The sequence below is a fragment of the Triticum aestivum genome, chromosome 6A (assembly GCF_018294505.1).
Source record: "Triticum aestivum cultivar Chinese Spring chromosome 6A, IWGSC CS RefSeq v2.1, whole genome shotgun sequence".
In the NCBI taxonomy this organism is placed as follows: domain Eukaryota; kingdom Viridiplantae; phylum Streptophyta; class Magnoliopsida; order Poales; family Poaceae; genus Triticum; species Triticum aestivum.
Genome location: NC_057809.1, coordinates 114003814 through 114030175, shown reverse-complemented (window position 1 = coordinate 114030175; position 26362 = coordinate 114003814).

Below are 26362 nucleotides of genomic sequence, written 5' to 3'. Positions count from 1 at the left end.
AATTGGACAAGGAGGGGGGGCGGCACCCCCCCTTTTCCTTTCTTCCCTCTCCTCCTTCCCCCCAAGTCCTAATCCAGCTAGGGAAAGGGTGGGAGTCCTACTCCCGGTAGGAGTAGGACTCCTGCACGCCTCCTCCTAGGGCCGGCCGCACCCCCCCCCTTGCTCCTTTATATACGGGGGCAGGGGCACCCCTAGACACACAAGTTGATCTCTAAGATCGTTCTCTTAGCCGTGTGCGGTGCCCCCTTCCACCATAGTCCTCGATAATATTGTAGTGGTGCTTAGGCGAAGCCTTGCGACAGTAGAACATCAAGATCGTCACCACGCTGTCGTGCTGATGGAACTCTTCCCCAACACTTTGCTGGATCGGAGTCCGGGGATCGTCATCAAGCTGAACGTGTGCTAGAACTCGGAGGTGCCGTAGTTTTGGTGCTTGATCGATCGGGCCGTGAAGACGTACGACTATATCAACCGCGTTGTCATAACGCTTCCGCTGTCGGTCTACGAGGGTACGTAGATCACACTCTCCCCTCTCGTTGCTATGCATCACCATGATCTTGCGTGTGCGTAGGATTTTTTTTGAAATTACTACGTTCCCCAACACATCCAAACCCCCCCAGCAACACTCACTATTCATCCAGAGGCAGTATCGATTGACTTCAATTAGGAGGGGTAGCGGAGGAATTGCTCGATCGGGTTTAGTTAATACCCATCGATCACTCGGGTTCAGTAACGCGCAGCCTGCATTGCAATCTCTCAGGTTCAGTTACAGCCCAAAGCCTCGCTCGGGTTCAGTTAGAGCCCAACGCCTCGCGTGCGTGTATGAGAGAAATGCGCATCGCTCGGCCCAACCACCCACCATAACCGGGAAGACCCCAATATTTTCCTCGCCCTCGCTTCTACCACGGTTTTTTCCGTCATGGACGGCCCAAAGAATGTCATGCAGTTGCGTCCCCGGCCTGCCCAGGACGAAAAGCCCATTTTCTGTCATGATTTTTTGTCATACAAGTAGGACCCCACCACATCTACGATGATACTGGGTTTTGTCACAATTATCATCATAGAAGTGTCATAAGTATGACATAATTTTTTTTCGTTTGGCCCAAAATGTCACGGATGTGTCTTTTTTTGTAGTGTAAGTGTGTGAACATGATGTGGTAAAGGTAGCAATGAGAGGTCATGTAGGAGTACATGGTGGGTTGTCTCATTTAGACTATCATTAAGAACTGAGTTCTATGTATGTATCCAAGAACAGTCACCACCACATATTGGGATACTTAATTGATCCTCTCGACTTATTAATCGCCTTGATCTCTATCCAGGAGTTGCAACTAGTTTCTAGTGTTTGCGGGTTGTGTTAGTGGTCTACCAAGTGGCGCCTAGTACAGGCGAACTTGGGACAGACTAGGCACAGTGACACGGTGTACCAAGCATTTTTCCATCCGACGAGGTGGGCTTGGGAACCTTGCACACATCATTTGGGACCGTAATGAAAACTTCGGCCGGACTTCCCATGCGGGTTTAGCCTTAGATAGGCGATGGACCTGGACTAGAGTCTTGCGTGCTTAGTCAGGTTGTGGCCGACACCCTCGCTAGGCTTGCACTTGAAGGATGCCGAGATACATGACGTGTATATGGTGGTAAGTGGTGAGAGTGTGTGAAGAAATACACCCCAACGAGGTTATCAAACTATTCAAATAGACGTGTCCTTGGATATGGACTACCTGGAGACTTATATGGTTTATAGACAACTTGAAATGGATACTCTAAAATGCGCAAGATAAGCCTTAGTGCTATGGATGGTCTTCTCGTAGGGAGATGGGAGAGGATCCATAGTAGTGTATTGTTGTGGTGGCTATTGGACTTGTGTGCGCTCTCTTACCTCAAAGAAATTACTGGTAGTCGTAGTACAGGATAGCCACTGAGTCAAAGCTGGCTTGCTACAGTTAAACTCCACAACCCCATTGTTGACACTAATGGATATGTAGATAGTTCCGATGTAAGTCTTGTTGAGTACCTTTGTACTCAAGGTTGCTTAATTTATGTTCTTACAGAGGAGACCTTAGTCTCACCAGTGGCTTCTACATGAAGTTTGACGTTGACCGAGTACCTTGGGAATCCCAAACAGAGGTCTGGTTCCTATGGAGGGTCTTGTAGATAGTCAGGCTTCTCAACCTTCTTATTTTTAGTTGTCTGTACCTAAACAAGTTAAGCTTCCGCATGTGCTTGTATGCTTGTATGACTTCGAGTGTCGAGTCATGTGACCCCTACCTGTATGGATATGTTACGTATGTCTCTTCGGAGCCTCTTAAATAAATAGTTTGAGTCGTAGAGTTATGTTGTGATGCCATGTTGTAACTACACATATCGTGCATATTGTGTGTATGTTTTGAAATGAATTGGTATGTGTGGGATTCGACACCTAGCACTACAAAAAAAGACACATCCGTTACATTTTGGGCCGAACGAAATTTTTTGCTGTCATACATATGACACTTCTATGACGATAATTGTGACAAAACCCGGTATCATCATAGATGTGGTGGGCCCCTACTTCTATGACAAAAAATCATGACAGAAAATGGGCTTTTCGTCCTGGGCGGGCCGGAGACGCAGCTGCATGACATTCTTTGGGTCGTCCATGATGGAAAAAACCATGGTAGAAGCGAGGGGGAGGAAAATTTCGAGTTCCCGGTTACGGTGGGAGGTCGGGGGCCGAGCGATGCGCGTTTCTCTCGTACACGTACGCGCGCGTGTGCGAGGCGTTGGCTCTAACTGAACCCGAGCGAGGCGTTGGGCTCTAATTGAACCCGAGCGATTGCACTGCAGGCTATGCGTTACTGAACCCGAGCGATCGATTGATGGCTGTTAACTGAACCCGATCGAGCGATTCCTTCGCTACTACTGCTAACTGAAGCTGATCGATTGGATGAACATTAAGCGTTGCGGCGGGGGGGGGGGGTTGGATGACCAGTGAGCGGTGGCGTTGCCTTTGGATGAACAAGACCCTGTGGTGTGGAGGGCTGGATGAATAGTAGACGATGGAGGGGTGCCCGTGAAGGGGTGGTTGAACAGGACCCCGTGGTGTGGAGGGCTGGATGAATAGTAGACGGTGGAGGGGTGCCCGTGGAGGGGTGGTTGAACAGTAGCCGGTGGAGTAGCGCCGCGGTGGAGGCTGGATGAACAGGAGCCCGTGGAGGCTGGAGGACGTCGACGGTAGCCCGTGGAGGCTGGAGGAGGTTGACGGTGGAGATGAACAGTATCCCGTGGACTCCTGTTTTGCGGTACGCCACACCCCTCCCGATGAACAGGACCCCGTTTCGACCGTAGGAGGTCCGTTTCGTCCGTTTTGCGGTACGCCACACCCCTCCCGATCAACAGGACCCCCGTTTCGACTGTAGGAGGTCCATTTCGTCTGATTTGCGGTACGCCACACCCCTCCCGATCAACAGGACACCCGTTTCGACCGTAGGAGGTCCGTTTCCTCCGTTTTGCGGTACGCCACACCCCTCCCAATCAACAGGACCCCGTTCCGAACGTAGGAGGTTCGTTTCCTCCGTTTTGTGGTACGCCAGGCCTCGTTTCCATCGCCTATTCCGTCCAAGCCCTCCCGATGAACACGACCACGCATTCCGTTCCGACCCATCCGGTTGGCTACCATGCGTTCCGTTGCCTCCCGATGAACACGACACATTCCGTTGCCTCCCCATGAACACGACGCATTCCGTTGCCTCCCCATGAACACGAGGATGACGTTGTTTCTCCGTTCCGACCCAGCGATGTACACGAGCCCTGGCCGTACGTATGCCCGAGTAGGCGTTCGAGACCCTGCCCGTATATACACATACGTGGTCATATTTTCTTTCTTGCACCCTGGCCTCTATACCTACATGTACATGCTACATGCGCACCTCTACTACGACACGTGCGCGCCTCTACATCGACTAGTATGTACATACACGTTCGCGACCAGAATGACAACTCTACATACGCTTCGACCAGGTGGGTCCCGACTGTCAGGCACTTTCTTGCGTGCGAAGATGTAGCTGGTGGGTCCCAGCAGTCAGGGGGGCGAATCGTTTTTTTTTTTGCCTGGAAGCACTTCCTTGCATGCGAAGGTGTAGCTGGTGGGTCCCAGTAGTCAGTGGGGAAACATTTTTTTCGTGAAATACGGTGGCCTGTCCGGTGTGTCCCCACTGTCAGGTGGAGGAATAATTATTTTGCATGTAATAAGGAGGCACTTCTTTGCTGTGTCCGTGGACCCAGCTGTCAGCCTCTCCACGTAGAGTCCACGTCCGATGGAAGCCGTTCCTTGACCACGTTGACCATGCCGCGCCGAGAGCACCAGGGCGGTGGACAACAGCAAGGCCTAGGAAGGGGACAATGCGGAGCCGGGGAAGACGCGGCAGTGGATGCCCACGTGTAGAGGAGTACGAGGGTTCACTGGTTTGCTGCGGTGTGAGGCTGCCATCGCCGCAGAATAGCAGGGGGTGTGGGTGAGTAGAGGGATGGCCTGGCTAGCGGTGGGAGTAGTAGGGGGCGGTGAGGCCTCCACCGCATCGCAGCCGGCCACGGGAGGCAGGAGCACGAGGCACGACCGGTGCTGGTTTGGGTGGCTGGAGCAAGAAGACCAGAGGTTGAAGAAGCACTACGGCCGTTGGATGGACATCGTACGGTCACTGGAGCTAGAATCGTGCATATTGACTAAGTTGACAAAGCCCTCCGTCCCCGTCAACTTAGTAGGCCCACAAGTCAGCCTGCCACTATATTGGGTCCCAGCTAACAGGGGGAGTATTCATTTTTTGTGCGTAATAAGGAGGCACTTCCTTGTGTGCGAAGATATAGCTGGTGGGTCCGAGCTGTCAGCGGCGGTAACGTCTTTTTCGTGAAATACAGAGGCCCTTTCGGTGGGTCCCTGATGTCAGGTGGAGGAATCATTATTTTGCGCGTAATAAGGAGGCATTTCCTTGTGTGCAGCCGTGGACCCAGCTGTCGGCCTCTCCACGTACAATCAACTTCAGATGCATGTCGGTCGTTGACCATGTTGACCAGGCCGCGCTGAGAGCGCCAGGGTGGTGGACGACGGCGAGGCCTAGGAAGGGAACGACACGGAGGCAGGGAGGACTCGGCAGTTGTTTCCCACACGGAGGGGAGTACGACTGAGGGAGTCCTGGATTAGGGGGTGTTTGGATAGCCGGACTATACCTTCAGCCGGACTCCTGGACTGTGAAGATACAAGATTGAAGACTTCGTCCCGTGTCCGGAAGGGACTTTCCTTGGCATGGAAGGCAAGCTTGGCGATACGGATATGTAGATCTCCTATCGTTGTAACCGACTCTATGTAACCCTAGCCCTCTCCGGTGTCTATATAAACCGGAGGGTTTTAGTCCGTAGGACAACATACACAACAACAATCATACCATAGGCTAGCTTATAGGGTTTAGCCTCTCCGATCTTGTGGTAGATCTACTCTTGTACTACCCATATCATCAATATTAATCATGCAGGACGTATGGTTTTACCTCCATCATGAGGGCCCGAACCTGGGTAAAACTTTGTGTCCCCTGCCTCCTGTTACCATCCGGCCTAGACGCATAGTTCGGGACCCCCTACCCGAGATCCGCCAATTTTGACACCGACATTGGTGCTTTCATTGAGAGTTCCCATGTGTCGTCGCCGTAAGGCTTGATGGCTCCTACTATCATCGATAGTGATGCGGTCCAGGGTGAAACTTGTCTCCCCGGACAGATCTCTATCTTCGGCGGCTTTGCACTGCGGGCCAATTCACTTGGCCATCTGGAGCAGATCGAAAGCTATGCCCTTGGCCGTCAGGTCAGATTTGGAAATTTAAACTACACGACTAATATCCGCGGGGACTTGATCTTCGACGGATTCGAGCCACTGCCGAACGCGCCGCACTATCACGACGAGCATGATCTAGCTCTGCCGCCTAACAGTGTCCTGAAGGTCGCACCCGCATCGGCTTCGACCCTTCATTTGGAGCCAACTGTGCCGATCGAGGATGGGTGGTTGGACGCCTTCTGGGGGGCTGCGATCCTAACGGCAATCGAGCCGAACACCAGCCCCGCACTTCGCGAGACTCGTGATTCCAAGGAGCCGGACTCCTCTCCAGACTCCCAACCATTCGCGCCTCTGCCGATCGAATCCGATTGGGCACCGATCACGGAGTTTACTGCCGCGGACATCTTTTAGCACTCGCCCTTCGGCGATACTATGAAATCACTAAAGTCTCTCTCTTTATCAGGAGAGCCCTGGCCGGACTACAGCCAGCAAGGTTGGGATACGGACGATGAAGAAATTCAAAGCCCACCCACCACCCACTTTGTAGCCACTGTCGACGATTTAACCGACATGCTCGACTTCGACTCCGAAGACATCGACGGTATGGACGCCGATGAAGGAGACGATCAAGAACCAGCGCCTATTGGGCCCTGGGACGCCACCTCGTCATATGACGTATACATGGTGGACGCACCAAAAGATGATGACGAGGAGCGGAAGGACGCACCGAAGGCTTGTTCCCTCGAAAAGCAATCAAAGCAGCGACGCAAGTGCCGCCCCAAATCCCGCCTCGACAGAAATAGAGATCACACAGACCCAACGCTAGAGCAGGGCGAACCGCTGCCGGACAACGGCAATCCGGATAATCAAACTGAACAAACAAATTCTATCAAGGATAATGGTCCGAACGACATAATGCCGGACAGGCACCCGGAGCAGCAGAATGCCTGTAAAATGCTTGTTGCCACTGCGAGGAGTCTGAAAAAGCAGAAGCAAAGGCTCAAGGCTGTGCAAGACACACTCCAAATAAGATGGAGCAAAATACTCAACACAGCAGCGATGTACGGTGACAATCGCCCCTCCAAGAGCTACCCAAAGCGAAAGCTGCTACCTGAATTCGATGAGGAGGCCTCAAACCCCCCACAACCAAATATCAAAGCAGCCACCTGGTCGGATAGACGACCCCTTTATCAACACAGAGCAGTATACAACGCCACCCGCAATACAACACGCGACCCATGCAAGGGCTCGCACCCAAAGGACGGCGCAACAAGATCCATCTATGGACCACACAAGCGCGCCCCAGCATACAATACAACACAACAAACATCCGAACAACGCGGTACACCCAGCTAGAGGGGTGCCGCACACCCCCTATGTTTCACCGATGAGGTGCTGGACCATGAATTTCCAGAGGGATTCAAACCCGTAAACATAGAGGCATACGATGGAACAACAGACCCTGGGGTTTGGATTGAGGACTACATCCTTCATATCCATATGGCTCGAGGAGATGATCTCCATGCCATCAAGTACTTACCCCTCAAGCTCAAAGGGCTAGCTCGTCACTGGCTTAAAGTCCTCCCTGAAATCTCCATTGGAAGTTGGGAAGAGCTTGAAGACGCCTTTCGGGCAAATTTTCAAGGGACTTATGTCCGGCCTCCGAATGCGAACGATTTGAGTCATATAACTCAACAGCCCGGAGAGTCAGTCCGGAAGCTTTGGAATAGGTTTCTTACTAAAAAGAACCAGATTGTCGACTGTCCGAACGCCGAAGCCTTGGCAGCTTTTAAGCATAGCGTCTGTGATGAATGGCTCGCCAGACACCTCGGCCAGAATAAGCCGAGAACGATGGTCGCATTAACAAACCTAATGACCCGCTTTTGCGCGGGCGAGGACAGTTGGCTAGCAAGATGCAGCACCAGCGACCCCAATACATCTGAAGTTAGAGATGGAAACGGTAAATCATGGCGCAATAGCAATAACAAACGCCAGAATAAAGAAGACAACACGAAGGGCACGGCAGTAAATGCCGGATTCAAAGGATCTCGGCCAGGTCAAAAGCCGCCCCCTAAAGGCACCAGGGATGAACTGTCCAGCCTCAACAAAATTCTGGACCAAGTATGTCAGATCCATAGTACCCCTGGTAAACCTGCTAATCATACCCACAGAGAATGTTGGGTCTTCAAGCAGTCCAGCAAGCTCAACGCCGTACACAAGGGGGAGGAAACACCAAGTGAAGACGAGGACGAGCCTCCCAAACAAGACACAGGGGAACAAAAGAAATTTCCACCACAGGTCAAAACAGTAAATGTGTTACACGTGATCAAGGGAAAAAACAACGTGGCACTCCCAGGAAAATATACCCAAGTACCTGTCACCGCGAGGTCCTGCCACTGGTCGTCTCAACCGATCACTTTCGACCATCGCGATTACTCAGCAAGTATCCGACACGCAGGATGGGCTGCCCTGGTACTAGACCCAGTAATTGTGGATATCACTTCACACGAGTCTTGATGGACGGTGGCAGCAGCCTAAACCTAATATATCAAGATACAATCCGCGGGATGGGTTTAGACCCAGCACAAATTCGCCATAGCAATACTACCTTTAAAGGAGTAACGCCAGGGCAAGGGGCTCGTTGTACGGGCTCCCTCCTACTACAAGTTATATTCGGCTCCCCCGATAACTTCTGTCGCGAGCATTTAACCTTCCACATCGCTCTGTTTCAAAGTGGCTATCAAGCACTGCTCGGACGCGAAGCTTTCGCTTGCTTTAATGCAATACCACACTACGCCTCCCTCACACTCAAGATGCCCGGTCCACGTGGCATCATCTCAGTGCACGGAAATATCAAGCGATCTCTGTGTGCCGAAGAGAGTGAGGCTGCCTTGGCAGCCGCACACTAAAGGCGCCCGGACCAGCGAAAGCATCCAATAGGTCGTCAAGACCTCAAACACAACTAATCGAGTCCAGCACCGCTACTTGTACCGAATAAATGGTCACACCCCTATTTGTCAATACAAGGGGCTCAACGCGTGCAGACAAGTGGCAATTTCTTCTCATCTTGAATTATACATGGTTTCTTTAAAAACTATCGTTTTGCACGACAACTTTTTCACCTAAATTCCTCTCTTTTACATACGATCATCATGCTACACCCGTCCAGGATACGGCACAACGGAGACACGTGCAGCAGGGACCCGCTCCAAGGATTCTTTTTAGATTAAGACCCTGCGTAAACCTTTTTTACTGTCTCTTGTTGATACATATCCACCATTGATAAGGATGCTGACGTCTTGGCATGTGGCCACGCCAGAACAATGCACGTACCTGGACACAAGGGGCTTCTTACAAAGGCCATTATTTAGGCCTAGTTTATACCACTAAGACTGAATACCTTAGGGAGTGTTCGGCATCGCGAGTTTGGCCTTATATGCATCAGCTCCGAATCATTGTCTTTGGTCAAATGTTGGGTTTGCCCGGCTCCTGTGTTTTGGTGCCTTACGTTCCACTTTACCGGCTAAGGTAGCACCAGGAGAACTACTATGATTGTGCCCTAGTTCATCCGGACGAGCACCTCAGTAGAGAAAGCCGAAAACTGACTGTCATGATATAGCGTGAGACTGGTCAACCACTCGATGACCTGTTGGAATGTTAGAATTCCTCCGCCTTAACGAAGGGCCGTTTTTCAGCCAGGCAGAGGCTATTTAGTAGCCCCACTGTCAAAATCCTATGGCTAAGTGAAAGTGCTAAAGCATTATAGTCCGGTTGCCTCGCTCGCTCCGCTATCACCTCCTTAATAGGAGCAAGACGTTGGGTTAAGTGTGAACACGTGTTTTTGCGAGCACCTCCGCGTTATATGCGTGAGGGTTGAAGCCGACGACTGCAATCTTTCAGGTTATACACATGTATACATAAACGGCCGCTCAGGAGGCATCATATTACTTTCAGGCAAAAGTATAAAAATAGCCTTATAAAAATTTATAAAAGCATTTCGCTTACAATGAGATAACATATCACTCAAACATAATATTTTTTGAGCACTGGGTCTCTATCAAACGAGCACCCTCAAGAACTTCTTCAAAGTAGTGCTCAGCAGCCATTCGGCCTATGGCCGAATCCCGCGCAGCAACAGTGGTAGCATCCATCTCCGCCCAGTATGCTTTAACACGGGCAAAGGCCATCCGTGAGCCCCATATCCATGCCGACCTTTTCATCGCATAAATGCGCGGCACCACGTCAAGGAGCTACTGCACCAAGCTGAAATAGCTGTTCGATTTTGGCCTTTCTGGCCATAGTTGATCCACAACAGACCTCATGGCGAGTCCGGACAACCTATTCAGTTTGGCCCATTCGGCTAATTGGTCAGTCAATGAAAGCGGATGCTCGGGAGAATGTAATTGTGTCCAAAACAGCTGGTCCACTCCATGGTCCGTCTGACCCTGGAAGTACTTGGCTGCATCGGCAGCACTCGCCGCCAAATCCATATACACATCCTCCGAACTCCACAGCCGATCCAGAGGGGCATACCGTGGATCTCCGAACTTCCTCCGTAACATAAAGGATTTCCCAGCTACAATATCCCTGGCTTCCCGCAGCTCCTCCGTCTTCACCCTCATAGCAGAGCGGGTATCTTTTCTCGCCGCTGCAGCCTTCTCAAGGTCCGATGCCTTCGCTAGGTTTTCCTTTTCAAGAACCCGGCAACGGTCGGCGGCGGCTTTTAATTCTATGTCCATCTTGGCCATCTTATCTCGGCTCTCGCCATGCGCGGTCTTCTCGGCTTTCAACACTTCGGCCGCCTTCAAAGTAGCCGCATTACCAAACCTCGCTTGTTCCTTGGCTCGGGCAAGTTTTGACCGCAAGGCTTCAACAGTGGCAGCTCCATCTGCAGTCACAACATATTAAAGATACTGGCATCATGCTGCTCTTAATATGTGGCGTTTACCAGACAATGACACTTACCCTGTGCCTCGTCAAGCCTTTTGTTAACAAGCTCGATGTCGGCGTCTACCGCATCCAACTGCCGTTTTAAATGGGCAAACTCGCCAGTCCGGCTAGCCACCAGAGCTTCCATCACCTGCACATAAAGGCAGTATGGTTATTACCGGGGAATACGATCCTCTGTTCATCGTCGTTTCCGACAATAACCAGAGTCTCAGGGGCTACTATCTATACAGGGCACACCTAGCATGTGCAGGACTATCATATGTTATTTTACGTACCTGAAAGCCTGTCAGTAGACTCATAAAAGCTTCATGCAATCCGCTTTCGGCGGACGTGATTCTCTCCACCACCGTATTCATCAGCATACGGTGCTCATCTGAGATGGCCGCTCGCCCCACCAACTCCCTCAGAACATCCGACCGCACACTAGACAGTGCCGGACTCTTTTGTCTGCTCTCTTCGGGATCCGGACACTGGGAGCTTCGGGGGTCAATGGGTTTATCTTCTGGCCTCACCGGACTCGGAGAGGCCCTCCGCGACGACACTTCGGGGTCACCCGCTTCCGGAGCGGAGGAGTCCAGAAGAGGCGTTTCGCTCTCCATCATATCTGGAAGAAGATCCCCCGAAGACGAGCTCATTTGAGAGGGGCTAAGGCCCGAACTGCAAAAGATATATGCGGTGGTTATTGCCTTAGAAGGAAAAAAATGGCATACCTGTGCTATTACAGTATTTTCGGGTCACTTACAACTCGCTGGAGAATTGATCTCCCCACGGACTTTGTGCGGCAAAAGCGCCCCCCAAGGTAGGACCCTCTATGGGAGACCTCTTCTCCCGTTTGGAAGCTTCGGCTTCCGAATTCTCGGGCGCAGTCCTTTTCCTCCTTCGGTTGTCTTCCTTCATGGAGACGCTCGTTCCCTTGGTTAGGATGGGCAGCATTGGGGGCCCGTGTCCGCCCGTATTATCCTCCCCAGTATCTTCCTTCAAGGGCTCCGGGCAGGGTGCGACCTGGAGCATCTTTCCCAGTACCGGATTTTCCAAACCCTCAGGGAGGGGGGCCGAACACCGAATCAACTTCGCCTTTGTTAGCCAGTCCTGGTCAAAAAGCGAACTCTCAGAAATAACTTCATAACAAATGAGAGATAGTATGTTCGGCTGGTAGATTCCTTACCTGTTCGGCGGCGCGGTTACTGCTCAGGCCCACGTCCTCGGTGATTTCCGGACACTCTACCCGAGGTCCAAAGAATGACTTGTACATCTCCTCGTGCGTCAGGCCGAGGAAATTTTGAATGACACGCGGTCCCTCGGGATTGAACTCCCACAAGCGAAGAGGTCGGCGTTTGCAAGGATGGACTTGACGAACCAGCATAACTTGAATTACCGCAACCAAATTAAAGTCTCCGTTGAAGAGATCTCGAATGCGGCTCTGCAGTAAAGGCATGTCCTTGGCTAGACCCCAGCTCAGACCTCTGCTGATCCATGACATTAGTTGTGGTGGAGGGCCCGAGCGAAAGACAGGGGCGGCTGCCCACTTGGCACTTCTAGGAGCCGTGATGTAGAACCACTCCTGTTGCCACAATTCAGACACCTCTAGAATGGAACCTTTGGGCCATGGAGCTCCTGTCATCTTGCGTATTGAGGCACCTCCACATGCCGCATGTTGCCCCTCGATCATCTTCGGTTTTACTTCAAACGTCTTGAGCCACAGGCCAATGTGAGCGGTAACCCGGAGGAAGGCCTCACACACGACAATAAATGTCGTGATATGAAGAAAGGAGTCCGGAGCTAGATCATGGAAATCTAGCCCGTAATAAAACATCAAACCCCTGACAAAAGGATCCAGAGCAAGGCCTAGACCTCGGAGGAAGTGAGAGACGAACACGACGATCTCGTTGGGTTCGGGGGAGGGGACGGCCTGCCCTCGGGCAGGCAGCCGATGCGGAATCTCGGCGGTCAGATATCTGGCCTCCCTCAATTTTTTGATGTCTTTTTCCGTGACGGAGGAAGGCATCCATTGGCCTTGAAGGCTAGATCCGGACATGATTGAAGGTTCGGAGCACCTGACCTGAACTTCGGGTGTTTGAGCTTGAGGTGGGGGAAGGATTCGATTTAGCACGGGAGGGAAAAAATAAAAGCCTTGCCCCTTTATAAAGAGGGTGAATATCAAGCGTCCTCTCCGTGGCCGTTTGGACTTGCCTATAGTCTAGGAGTCCTAAAAGCGGTTGGGTTACCCACGCCCGTATTAATGAGAATCCCGGAATAAGGGGACATGATCTCTGCTTTAACAAGATGTGCCAAGGCAACCGCCTCGCATAACACGCTGAGGCGGCATAATAAAACGATTCGGATACAGGCTTGGCCGTGGTGCGATGTCACACTACGGAATACGTCAGCAGACTGGGTTTGTGTAAATATTATTCTCTCTATGGAAATATGTGGAAACTTATTTTGCGGAGCCGGACACTATCTTTGTGTTCAAAATCTTCTATGAAGTACTTGGAGGAGGAACCCGCCTTGCAATGCCAAAGACAATCTGCACGCCGAACTCGTCGTCCTTGAAGCCTGGTTCAGGGGCTACTGAGGGAGTCCTGGATTTGGGGGTGTTCAGGTAGCCGGACTATACCTTCAGCTAGACTTCTGGACTGTGAAGATACAAGATTGAAGACTTCGTCCCGTGTCCGGAAGGGACTTTCCTTGGCGTGGAAGGCAAGCTTGGCGATACGGATATGTAGATCTCCTATCATTGTAACCGACTCTGTGTAACCCTAGCCCTCTCCGGTGTCTATATAAACCGGAGGATTTTAGTCCGTAGGACAACATACACAACAACAATCATACCATAGGCTAGCTTTTAGGGTTTAGCCTCTCCGATCTCGTGGTAGATCTAGTCTTGTACTACCCATATCATCAATATTAATCAAGCAGGACGTAGGGTTTTACCTCCATCAAGAGGGCCCGAACCTGGGTAAAACTTCGTGTCCCCTGCCGCCTAGTACCATCCGGCCTAGACGCATAGTTCGGGACCCCCTACCCGAGATCCGCCGGTTTTGACACCGACAATGACTGTACGAGGGTTTACTGGTTCGTCTGCCGTTGCCGGAGAATAACAGCAGGTGTGGGTGAGTAGAGGGATGGCTAGGCCATCGATGGTAGTACGGTGGGGCGGTGAGGCCTGCGCGGCAGCAGAGCCAGCCGCGGGGAGAAGGGAGCAGGCAGTCCCGCCAACGCTTGTTTGAGCGGCTGGAGCAGGAAGAGCAGAGATTGAAGAAGCACGACGGCCATTGGATGGACATTGTACGGTCACTGGAGCTAGAATCGTTCATATTGACTAAGTTGACAAAGCCCTCCGTCCCTGTCAACTTAGTAGGCCCATAAGTTAGCCTCCCACCATGGTGGGTCCCAACTAGCAGGGGGGTATTCATTTTTCTGTGCGTAATAAGGAGGCACTTCCAGTGGGTCCGAGCTAACAGCGGGGGGAACGTTTTTTCGTGAAATACTGTGGTCCGTCCTGTGGGTCCCAGCAATCATGGGCAAACATTTTTTTGCGAAATACGATGGCCCGTCTGGTGGGTCCCAGCAGTCAGGGGGAAATGTTTTTTCCGCGAAATACTGGTGGCCCGTCCGGTGGGTCCCTGCTATTAGGTGGAGGAATAATTATTTTGCGCGTAATAAGGAGGCACTTCCTTGCGGCTGCCGTGGACCCAGCTGTCAGCCTCTCCACGTACAGTACTCTTCCGATGGAAGTCGGTCCTTGACCACATTGACCACGCCGTGTCGAGAGCACCAGGGCGGTGGACGATGGTGAGGCCTAGGAAGGGAACGACGCGGAGCCGGGGAAGACGCGACAGCGGATGCCCACGCGAAGATGAGTATGAGGGTTCACTGGTTCGGCTGTGGTGTGAGGCTGCCGTCGCTGCAGAATAACAGGGGGAGTGGGTGAGTGGAGGGATGGCCTGGCCAGTGGTGGGACTAGTATGGGGACGATGAGGCCTCCGCGGCAGCACAGCCGGCCACGGGAGGTAGGAGCATGCGGCACTGCCGGCGCTGCTTTGGGCGGCTGGGGCAAGAAGACCAGAGGTTGAAGAAGCACTACGGCCGTTGGATGGACATCATTGACCACGCCACGCCGAGAGCACCAGGGCGGTGGACGACGGCGAGGCCTACGAAGGGAATGACACGGAGCCGGGGAAGACACGGCAGTGGCTGCCCACGCGGTGGAGTGTACGAGGGTTGACTAGTTCGGCTACCGTCGACAGAAAATAACAGGAGGTGTGGGTGAGTAGAGGGATAGACAGGCCAGGGATGGGATCATGATGGGGCCGTGAGGCCTGCCCGGCAGCACTTCCGGCCACGGGAGGCGGGAGCAGGCGGTTCCGACGGCGCTGGTTTTGGCGACTGGGGCAGGAAGATCAGAGACTGAAGAAGCACGATTGCCGTTAGATTGACATCTAACGGTCTGATGCTGGTAGAGTCGATTGTTGACTAAGTTTCTTTTTTGAGAAACCTTGTGTACGCATGAACTTAGTAGGCCCACAAGTCAGCCTCCAAATCCGTGGCAGACAACATAAAGCCCATTTGCTATTTTTTATAATTTGCAACCCATTTGCTAATTCTTAAGTAATTTATTATAGCCCATTTTCTGCCCAGGACCACGGTCAAAAAGTTCAACCTTATTTTTCATATTTCGGTGGAGTCCGAATAGTAGTAATCCCGAAATTATAAACATTTTTTTAAGAACATATTGATTTGCCAAAAAAAATTGTTTTGTTTTTGTAAGCAAATAAGACGTGGGACAATTGAGTTGGTTTAAGGGAAAACCAGTGGTAAAAAAATCAGCGCTGGGTGGGAAAAAACAACAAAAATAAGGATGTAAATATGAAAAGGGAATTTTATGTGTTTTCAATATAATGATACGTGTATATGAACTAGTAAAACTATAGGTAGAGATTAGAAAATGGATGTAGGACATGCGTTTCAAGAGGATAATAGAACTAGGCTGTGTGTTTGATTCAGTAAAAAAACTGCCTGGGGATGTTGTAAGACAAAATATAACTAACGCTGGAGGGACAAAGGCAAGTAGATGCCTGCTGGATCTTTGTGCCCCGTTGTCTTCATGGGCTGGGCCTGTTAAAAACAAAACCAACCCTGGGCAGTCTACAGCCCAGTTGAAACTTGCTCGACCTGAAAAAACAATATACGTGCTCAATAAACGAGAGAATTCTGCAAGTACAGATTGATAACTAGGATGCAACACAGATATTATTTTTTTATCGTGATAATAAGTGCATGCACTTGTTTCGAAAAAATTGGAGAACTGGGAATTCGAATGGCGGGTGCTTATGCTACCCATCAAATAAAAATCAGGTGCCTGAAAATTCGATTCGAAACAAATGATTTAGCTTTATATCCACGTTGACCCTCGGCATGATGGTTGGAAGCAAATGCAAGTTCATACCAAAAGATCGTTAACAACAATACCAACTTGTGGACGACAAGGTAGTACAACTACCAATACCAAACTAACTTATAATCTTTTTACTCCTGGCCCTAGTGTTCGTCTGGTAGAAAATCTTGCAGAGGACCAGCTCCCACTCCTTCTCTTGCTCCAGGTCCCCGAGATGGTACTGGTGCATCACCCAGTTGGTCCTCTGCTGGTCGAAGTTCTTGTTGGTGTGCAGTACCAGAACCTTTTTTGTTGCCCGTCTGCCGGCCGTTGACCATCACCGGCAAGGTATTGCCGGTCTTGTGCCACATCGCGTGCATGCTACACTCCGACTGTATCTTACGACGCGTCCACGTGCCCCTTTTGAATGTCCTGGAATTGCGCTGGAAGAAATGCTTCCTTAGGCCACTCAGTGTGATACCCGCAGTATTGTGGAATACAGGTTTTAGTGTACCTAGTTCGCATTTTCATAACATCTTTGGTATGTTGCAGTCACTTGTTTCACTTTTTATTAACTGTCAAATTGTAATTGCTTCACGAGGTCGGCGTCCAAATAAAAAAATAGAGCTATAAACAAAGGAATATGTTTGTGCAAGTAGACGGCCGATCGGTGTCTTACCTAGAAGTTTCTCAGGTTGGGTGTAGCATATGTCGTGCTAGTTGTTGATGGTTGGTATGAACAAATTGATGAGAGACTGAAATCTTGTGCTATGAGCACTCACTTTGGCCTCAAGGTGCTCGATCAGCTCCTGATCCGTGGGATCGAATTTGACACCAGCCGGCAGCACCAGCCAATCCTTCTTCGACTTGCATTGGTAATTCCAATTATATGGTACTCAATGTATGATCAATCGACTGTTTTAAGTGAATGATGAAAGACTTTGACATATAAGTGGTACTCCAAATCTGAAGTCCAGAATACCCGAACACGCCGCCGGGATTCTTGTGTCACCTAACGCGCAGCGTGTTGTCACGTCAATTCAATGTGTGGACATGATGAATAATTTGACCGACGTATACTAGTACTGCTACTGTACTACTTACTAGTCGTATTTAGTGTCACAATTTATACATAGGTTTAACTAACAAGTACGCACTTGAAGCCTAATTGGTGTATATATATATATATATATATATATATATATATATATATATAAACACTATTCTGATCACGAGATCAGAGTAATATTCTGATCACAACCTGACCTGCCCCGCTAGTAGTACGTTGAACTTCCCTGTGTACTAGGTTGAACTTCGGCCAACATTGCCCAAATGGGGCTTGCGATATACCGTTGGAAAGCTATGGACACCAATATCATGACCCAACTTAAATTTTTGGCAAAATATAAGCGGTTTAGGAGCAGTTTTGAAAATCATTTTTTCTTCGCACAAAAAACGTGAATTGTATTTTCGATCGCATTTCTAAACCGTTTATCGGAATGAGGCATATAATATGGCGTTGGAAAGCTGCTGCAAACCCGCTCCTTCCACATGTTGAAAGTTTTCTCTAATTCCCTATGGTTAAAGAGTAATTTGAAAAAACGTAAAATTTCATAAACCGAACAGCTGAGTTCGTTTTTTTGATGTCATTTCTAAACGGCTAATCCAATGGAGGCATATGATATGGCGTTGGAAATCTTATGAAAATGCGCTACTTTTGCATCTTGAAAGTTTTTTTCTAATTTTGAATGGTTTAATAGTAATTTAGAAAATGTTCCAAGTCCTACCGAGTTCGTATTTTTGAGCTAATTTTTTAACCGTGTGTCTGAATGCAGCAAATGATATGGCTTTGGAAAGTTTGAACAAATGCGAAACTTTTTGGTATGTATTGTTTCTCCCAATTTTTATGGTTTTAAGTCAGTTACGAAAATGGAAAAAACATATTTTCACCGTAATTTCTACAAACTTTATCAGAATGGGGCAAATAATATACCGCTAAAAAGCTATGGAAAATGCGAAACTTTTTCATGTTGATGGTTTTCTCTGATTCCTAGCCGTTTTCAAGTAATTTTGAAAACGGCGGGATCATGCGTTCTGCCTTTATCGCGAAACAGATTCTTCGAAAATGCACCACATGAAGAACCTGAACTTCTCGGCACGTGTACCTGAACTTCACTATATTTTTCACGTGATTTTTTTGCTCGTAGGTCTCTATCCACTCACCAGAATTGAGCAAGTGATATACCGATGGAAAGCTGTTGTAAACACGCAACTTCCCTATGTTGATCATTTTTTCATACTCGCGACGATTTTAAAAGTTTTTCATCTGATATTCATTCGGTGTAGTAGGTGAACTTCCTGCTGTTTTCAGTTGAACTTCTGTGACGTATTTTCGTTTGTAATTTTCTCATCCATTTGTAAGTGTTACACAAATGATATTCCTTTTGTAGAAATCTCTCTCACAATAATTTTTTTAACTTTCTCCAGCGAAGGACTTGAACTTATAACAAAAAATAGCCTTTGCTTTTTTATTCCTTTTTAATACAAAATGCACACCGTGTAGTACATGAACTTCTAGCAGTTATCAACCTGAACTTCTCTCGGTTACATCAAAATATTTTTTGAGTTTTTTTTATGAATTTTTAATCTGAGTTTCTTAATCTTTTTTATGCATTTTGAAGCGCTCTATTTGTAATAGTTGAACTCCTTGTTATTTTATTTTTGAACTTCTTGTTTCCATTTTTTACTAACGAGGAAAATCTGAGTTTTTTATAGTCATCGAACTTCTCCATCTTTTTAATATGGACTTCCTGGTTTTATTTCCTAATCCTTCTTTATGAAATTTTGAAGCGCTCTATTTTTAAAGTTGGACTTCTTGTTATTTTATTTTTGAACTTCTTGTTTCCATTCTTTAATAATGAGGAAAATCTGAGTTTTCTATAATCATCGAACTTCTCCATCTTTTTAATATGGTCTCTCTTGTTTTATTTCTTAATCCTTTTTATGAAATTTTGAAGTGCTCTATTATTAAAAGTTGAACGTCTTGTTATTTAACTTTTGAACTTCTTGTTTCCATACTTTAGTAACAAGGAAAATCTTAGTTTTCTATAATCATCGAACTTCTCCATCTTTTTAATTTGGACTTCCTGGTTTTATTTCTTTTAGTAACGGAAAAAAAATCCTACTTTCTGATAGACATCGAGCCACTCTGTTTTTAAATTTGAACTTCCAGGTTTATTTTAACAGATAAAATATTTTTTATAAAAAAATTTGAGATGCTTTTTTTAATGACCTTCTTTTGGTTTTGTAATAAGCATTGAACTTCTTAGTCTTTTTAATTTGAACATCTTTTTTTAGATTTTGTTTTTTTAACTTGATCATCTTGGTTTTGTACTAAAAATTGAACTTCTCAGTTATTTAAATTCGAACCTGTAGTTTTTTTATATAACCCCTTTATTATTAAAAAGTTGAACGTCTTTGTATTTTTAATTTGACTATCTTGGTTCTGTAATAAACATTGAACCTCTATGTTTGTGAAATTTGAACCTCTAATTTCTTTTGGAAACATGGAAAATGCTTTCTTTAAATAATTTTTTGAACTACTATGTGTTTTAATTTTTTGAACTTCTTTGTTTTAAAAAAGAGAGATAAATCCTTTTTTACAAACATTGAATTGCTTTGTTTCTTTTAATTTGCACTTTTAAGTTTTTATTTTGCTTCTTTCAAACCACATTCATCCAATTTTCTTCAGGAAAATTCAAACATGGTCTTTTTTATGAAACTCTGTTTCCTCTGCACTTATCTAGTTTATGTATTTGAGCTTACATACTTCTAAAACCTGAACTTCACTTTTTTTACTCGGAGGGCGTCCTGGAGGAGAGATTGCTCATGGTTAGATGGGAGGACGAAGGTGTGTTGCAGGTGAGCGCGGCAGGTCGTGTCTGAAGGGAGGGAAGGTCAGGTAAGAGGGGAGGGCATTTTTTTTCACTTTCTACGAACTTACTAGGCATTTTAGGCATTTTTTTGTTGTTGGTGAATTGGCCTAGGCAGTCCCTTTTTTAAGTTGATGAATTTTTTCGGTATGTGGTACACGTGAACTTAGTAATTTCGGAATTAACTTCACGTGCTATTGAAATTCAAGAAAATTACACACAACTATATATATAAACTTCGTGTGCTACATGCACGACCAACACATCAGCAAGCTTAGTACTAACATACATAAGTAGCAGCACACTAAGATTATATTGCTTTTGTTTTGATCATTCAGAATGTTGTATCTTCCAAGAGGATGGAGAATGATATATCTATAGAAAGACCATCTGTAGAAAAGCAACATCATAATTTTGAACCATGGACAACAAGTTCAAACACAAAACCAAGGACTATAGTAGCTAAACTCTCACAGAAATCTCTCTCTAGCATTCTATTTGAACTTCAGCAGTAGCGCACCACCATCAGCTAGTGGGCGAGGCTGCCGCAACAATAGAAGCTAGCAGCGACTGGCAAATGGAAGCTGGGTCGTGGTAGTGACACAGAGATGGAGCTAGGCGAAGGGGAGGGGAGCTTTACCTCTGCAAGGGCCACACCCATGGCACGGGCAAGGCACGGTTGTCCTCTGCTAGGGCAACTGCACCTCTACCGCCGTCCCTTGTAGTTTTTCCTGTGCTCAGACGCACGTGATTAAGGTCGGGTCTGGCACCCCATGAAGGTCGGGTAGGGGCGCATGGTGACCAACGGCCGCAGGTGTGCAGAGGACTGCCGGGGAGATGCACGGATGCTTCCAAGAAGGGAGCCACAACGGGAAACTGCACGATGTGCTGGAACTCCAGGGGCGCTGGGAGAACTTTTTCCTCCGCTCGCCGCTCGCGCTTTTTGGCCTGAACTTGGGAGGAGAACCAGGGGAACGCCTACCGCAACAGGTGATGGCAGGCGGCGCGCTCGCGGTGGGGGCATGGAAAAGGAGGGCGGCCAGCCGCCGGAGGGAAGAGCCGGACAGTACCAATGGCAGGTGGGAGATGGAGCCCGGTACGACGGCGGGATCCCGTGCGTGGGGAACCTGGCCGCGCCGGCGGGATCCGGTGCGTGGAGGTCCTGGCCGCGATGGTGGGACCCGGCGCGTGGGACGGGGCAGCGAAGCGAGGGAGGCGGCCGGCCTCCCTGGCGACGGCAACGGGAGTAGTCCCGCGGGCGGAACCGGGGGAGGAGACCTCGTGGCGACCGGATCCGGGGGCGGAGGCGGCGCGGTGGCCAGATCCGGGGGCGGAGGCGGCGTGACGGCCAGGTCTGGGGGCGGAGGTGATGCGCCGGCCTGTTTCGGGGGCGGGAGCGGTTAGCGCGGGTGGTAGAAGAAGGTGGATGCGGGTGGGGACTGGGGAAGAAGGTGCCCACGGGGGGAGGGGGTGTCAAGTTTTTTTTCTAATCTCAGCAACATCTCTGATCGCGCCCTTATAGGGCTGAACGTGATCCAAATAACTATTTTGATCCTGAGATCAGAATAGTGTCACTCTCTCTCTCTCTCTATATATATATATAGATGAGTTAGGATGCACTTTATCCCAGTAAGGTATCTATCCTTCAAATCAGAGGAGTGCTTCAAACTAACAACAGTATATAATATCCAACAAAAGAGGGTCGTGCTACAGCAGCAGAATACATGGCTCACTCTAAATATTAGCACGAATCAAGTTGTGCATATTTGCTGTTGGCATGAACCACATCGCCTCATGTCGGGTTTGCAAAAGCTATCCATCGCATGGAAGCTTGATGCCTTTCACACACTGAAGATTATCTGGCAACAAGCTGTGTCGACAAATCTCTGGATATGGTGATTCATGAAACCCATGGTATGATGTCTAAACACAGCCCCCCTCGCGAATGGAAGTTGCATAGCACAGTAACCATCGCCGATGATATGATCGATGATTGGTTGGATGATCGGATAATTGAGCCCGAGGAACAAGGAGTGGTTGCCGAGGCTGTAAACCCGCTTCCAGTTGAATACGCCTGGCCCAACGGAGCTGGGATCTTTCTCGAACACGAAGCAGCCATAGCCATCAATGTCAAGAATGCCCCACGTATTGTACTGCATGTGGTTTTATGTAATGGTTTGGTAAATTTGGTACGTGCGAATGAGTATCAAATGACCGCCGTCAGCTGAACGAGCGAAACCACCACTCATCGGCTGGTATGATTCTAGGTCCTGGAATCATGAAGGCCAGCGCATTTGCGTCTGCTGCAACAATTCAAATTGGAGACCAAAAGGACAAAAATAAACAATCATGTTCAGAGTATGTGTGGAATTAAGATTATTATAACAGTGGCACATATCATAGACAGAGAATTGCAATGCCATGGTCATAATCATACCCCAAGTTAAAAAAATAAGCCAATGACTTTCATATTCTAGCAATATGTCATGGTTCAAACATCATATAACAATGAGAGGAAAACAGCTATGACAGCGCCTACTCATATTCTACCATAGCACTTACTACTACTGTTCTCATATCAACTCTAAGCAATAACGTGCGTTGTTATAAAAATCTTGTAAACGAGAGTAACTTATAGCAATCATGATGTTATGCTCATAATATGTATTCTAACAATCATTAGATGCCAATTATTCTCATATCAACTCTAACAATAAGATGTGTGGTCATAAAAATCTAGGAAATGAGAGTAACATATAGCAATGATGTGGTTATAGACAAGCTATGCGTTCTAAATTTGTAACAAATGAACAGGCAGTCGTATTCATAAGGTAAAGATGAGATGAGATAGAACAATTACACGGCGATAGATTACACTAGTATAGGCAGCCAATCTGGGCGTCGACCGCGTAAATGATGCCATCGTGCACTATAGCATCAGACATAAATGTTGCGTCAACAGGAATGATGATGAGCCATAACCATGTATGGCGACCGGATTCCAGAGAGACTAATCCCATGTTGAACAAGGCAATGAGCTTGTAATCCATGTATTCTTCTGATGGTGTGGGCACTTCACATATTACAACTTTCTGCAAACAGAGGTCGAGCCAAAAGCTTGACGCGTCTCGTGCGTAGTAGGCAGGAGTGTCCGGCGGGCCGCGAGGCTCAATGGCGGCAGTATCCAATGATGGAAGGGTGATCTCTCGCTGGGTGTAGATATCCACGAGACGCCACGGGCTACCGGTGTGCTGGATGAGGACGATCCAGTTGGCCTTCATGCCCGCCCAGTAGTGGCCGCGCATGAAGGACAGGTGGACGGGTAGTGGTAGCATGTCGAGGGGCACCACGGCAACCTCCGTAGGATCGTCAAGTCAGTGTATGGGCCACCTGCGAGGATCGGGCATCAGCAAGCAAGGTGTCTTGAAAAGAGCCGGCCGGTTGCAGACGAGTAGACGGTACAAAGACACCGAGCATGCGGCCAGACGGACGGTGCTAAGTAGGTCCATACGACTATGCATCTGCTCCAAGAGAACATCGGGGATAGGGATGAAAACGGGGCCCCATACCCACCAAACCCGTGGGGATTTCATCTATTAGGGGGTGGGGATGGGCGAAAAGCATCCCCATGGGGATATTTACCAAACTAATTTATTCCCCATAGGGTACAACGGGGATGGGGACGATATCCTATTCCCCGGACCCAATACCCATCGGGGACCTGGTTAGTAACCATGACACTGCGGTCAACCTTAAAATATTCATGAACAAACTTGCGAAAACAAAAAAAGCTCTGAAAAAACCGTAAACCTATCTCACATCCTCACGTCAGCTGCCACCATAACCAAGAAGTCAATACGACCTAGATAGGCATTAGCAGGACAAGGACAACACCATGGATGTATGTTGATTATAGGGTGTCATATTATGTATATGAGTATTTGTTTATAGGGATGGGGACCCTAATGGGGCCCCGTTCCCAGTGGGGCATGGGTATATGGAAATTTCATCCCCAATCATGTAAACGGGGATGGGGATGGGATGATAGGGAATAGATGGGGATGGGGATGTTGTAGGTATCCCCATAGGGGATTGTCCCTATTGCCATCCCTAATTGGGGAGGGAATTCCAATCGCGGCTCTGCGTGTTAGTCGGTTCTGCCATTGGGGTTTTCGGTGCCTGCGAGCCAGCGGGGAAGTGGATTCGGGCGGGCGAGCGAAGAAGCTTCTCCTCGTGTGGTCGAGCAGTGAGCGGGGGATATGGTACGCGCGAGCTACCAAGGAAGATGGCGCAGGCGGGAAAGCAGTGAGCGATGGTAAATGGTGTGCGGCCGACGATGGGGAAGAGAGGAGGAAGAAGAAGAGAGGAGGAAGAAGAAGAGATGGCAGTACTGGGTAAGGCTGATTTAGTAACACCAACACGCTGGTTCATCTTATTAATTACGTGTCCCATCTGCTGCAGCGTGTATTGTCACTTCACTGCGAAGACTAGTTGAATAGTTCTCTCTGACCGAGTTGAGGAATAATGGATCGCGGAGACTTCCTTTCTACACTATCCCTATGCCTCTACGCTCACTTCACTCATTTTGCTCCGTACCTAGTCACTTGTTGAAATTTGTAGAAAGACAAATACTCTGTATTTGGGAACAGAGGGAGGCTTTTACTCTGTACTATTTGGGAACAGAGGGAGTATCACCATATGGAGGGAATAGAGGAAACTCGAAATATGAACATGTCAATGGGAGGGAGTAAGCCCCATGCATGCATGCATGCATGCAACATGCAACACTCACACGTACACATGGACGCACGCAACACTCACGCACCCATGCGGCACACAACACACGACGCAACACACACGCTCACGCTCAAGTGCTCAACCTACTCCCTACGTTCGTGAAAGACTGTACATTTAGAGATTTACACATTGACCAGGGCATAATTAACGCCCAAAAGTAGCAGACTTATGTGTGTATGCGACCATTGAGATAAGAAGATTAAACAAAGCCGTTGCATGCTGTAATTAAGGATAGACATGTAGCCTATACCTACAACACAAGTTGGTGCATTAGTCAATCAATATCGATTTAGATTAAAGGCTAAATGCATTGGAAGTGTAGATGTACATCATGTACTACACTCTTTGTTTTATAGCCGATGTACACTCTTTGTTGGAAGACCGAGGGAGGACACGTGCATGCACTCACATACACAACCAGGGCGGTTCGTGCGCAAGGGTTGGACTCGTGTCGCGCCTGCGTAAAGTCTTGTTTAACTGATTTCTTCGCTCTGCCAACTGACAGGTGGGACCCAGAAACTAGGTGACAATTTAACCAGTCAACAAAGTGCCACGTCGACTATGTGGCCGGTCAGTAGGGTGCAATACGGTGCTCTACGATGAGCTAGTGATCGTATAATCGCTGCAAAACTATATATAGTGACTGTAAAGAGCGTATTGTTACATACGTTGACCGCTAGTGTATTTTTCTTGTTTCAAATTAAGCCATATTAATCGGAAAGGACGTAGTATGGACTACTACTACTAGTACTAGTACTGCTTTGATGTGTCCCGTCAACTCGCCGAACGAGGAGAAGCTTTCTTACTAGGCCTCTCCCTCGCCCACTGCGCGCGGTGGTTTGCAGGACGAGGAGAGGGTTTTGACTACAGTGCTCTCTCCCTCTCCCTCTCCCTCTCCCTCACCCTCGCGGTGGACGTTGCAGCAGTTCAATCGGTGTCAGATTGCCAGAAGCATATTGTACTGTAGTATCATCATTGTTGGACCTTCCGAAGAGGCGAAGAGCCAAGTGCAAGGTTCACACGAGTATGAACTGTTGAACCTCCCGAAGAGGCAAAGAGCCAAGCGCAAGGTTTTATAGGAGTTGTCGTCCTAGTAGGAGTGTACTACAACTATAGCGAACGATGCTATTGTATGATGCCGCCACGTCACGTATATCCAAAGTTGTGCCACCTTTTTTCTCAAAGAGCGTGTTGGAGCCCGTGCAACAACCACACAAGTTGCACGTACACATAACACATTTACTAGTAATAAATTCTAAAGGACAAATGCCAGTATGCCACACAAATTCATCTCCAATTCATGTGATAAATTTGTGCACGACTAGTCTACATATATTTACAGCGCTACCATTCACAATTACCGTACTCCACTTACACGTTATAGATGGGCTACATGTCCTCCTCTAGGTTCCAATCCCAGGTGTTCTTCATGGACGGCACGATCCATAGCGGTGGGCAACGGGAATCATTGTTGTAGCTTTCTAGTCCGGTTCCACACGATGGA